The sequence below is a fragment of the Arachis duranensis genome, chromosome 5 (genome assembly GCF_000817695.3).
Source record: "Arachis duranensis cultivar V14167 chromosome 5, aradu.V14167.gnm2.J7QH, whole genome shotgun sequence".
In the NCBI taxonomy this organism is placed as follows: domain Eukaryota; kingdom Viridiplantae; phylum Streptophyta; class Magnoliopsida; order Fabales; family Fabaceae; genus Arachis; species Arachis duranensis.
Genome location: NC_029776.3, coordinates 29,502,756 through 29,504,122, shown reverse-complemented (window position 1 = coordinate 29,504,122; position 1,367 = coordinate 29,502,756). Strand labels below are relative to the sequence as shown.

The 1,367-nt window shown below is 41.6% G+C and overlaps 1 non-coding gene across 1 annotated transcript; it reads left to right on the top strand.

Annotated features, from left to right (window-relative positions):
- Nucleotides 1-1,059: 1,059 nt before the first annotated feature.
- On the top strand, nucleotides 1,060-1,167 carry LOC127747846 (small nucleolar RNA R71). The gene has a single exon (XR_008009793.1). It is a non-coding gene; the product is annotated as a small nucleolar RNA R71 (small nucleolar RNA).
- Nucleotides 1,168-1,367: the final 200 nt, after the last annotated feature.

The window sequence follows — 1,367 nt, the reverse complement described above, 5'->3', positions numbered from 1 at the left end:
AGGTTCATCCTCCCAAGTCTCATTACCAAATAATTTGGCATTCAGCTTCATGATTTCTCATAGATATTGAGCAATTTACTCTTTAGTAGTAACTTCATCTTCTTCAGAAGAAGAATATTCTTCTAAGATCATGAATGGTAATAGGAAGTTCAGTGGAATCTCTATGGTCTCTAGATGAGCCTCAGATTCCTTTGGTTCCTCAGGAGGGAACTCCCTAGTGGTCAGTGGACGTCCCATGAGGTCTTCCTCACTGGGAATCACTGCCTTTCCCTCCTCTACAGGTTCGGCCATGTTGGACATGTAGATGGCCTTGCACTCTCTTTTTGGATTCTCTTCTGTATTGCTTGGGAGAGTGCTAGGAGGAATTTTAGTAACTCTTTTACTCAGCTGACCCACTTGAGCCTCCAAGTTTCTGATGGAGGATCGTGCCTCAGTCATGAAACTAAGAGTGGCCTTGGATAGATCAGAGACTATGTTTGCTAAGCCAAAGATGCTCTGCTCAGAATTCTCTATCTGTTGCTGAGAAGATGATGGGAAAGGCTTGCTATTGCCAAACCTATTTCTCCCACCATTATTATTGTTGAAGCTTTGTTGAGGCTTCTATTCATCCTTCCATGAGAGATTTGGATGATTTCTCCATGAAGGATTGTAGGTGTTTCCATAGGGTTCTCCCTTGTAATTCACCTCTTCCATTGCAGGGTTCTCAGGATCATAAGCTTCTTCCTCAGATGAAGCTTCCTTAATACTGCTTGGTGCATTTTGCATTCCAGACAGACTTTGAGAAATCAAATTGACTTGTTGAGTCAATATTTTATTCTGAGCCAATATGGCGTTCAGAGCATCAATTTCAAGAACTCCCTTCCTTTGAAGCGTCCCATTACTCACAGGATTCCTTTCAGAAGTGTACATGAACTGGTTATTTGTAACCATGTCAATGAGTTCCTGAGCATCTGCAGCCATTTTCTTTAGGTAAATGGATCCACCTGCAGAATGGTCCAATGACATCTTAAACAAGTCAGACAGACCATCATAGAATATATCCAGGATGGTTCATTCTGAAAGCATGTCAGAAGGACACTTTTTGGTCAGTTGCTTATATCTCTCCCATGCTTCATAGAGGGATTCACCTTCTTTCTGTCTGAAGGTTTGAACATCCACTCTAAGCTTACTCAGCTTTTGAGAAGGAAAGAACTTGGCTAAGAAAGCCGTGACCAGCTTATCCCAAGAGTTCAGGCTATCTCTAGGTTGAGAGTCCAACCATGTTCTAGCTCTGTCTCTTATAGCAAAAGGGAAAAGCATAAGCTTATAGACCTCAGGATCAACTCTATTAGCTTAATAGTATCACAGATCTGCAAGAATTCAGTTAA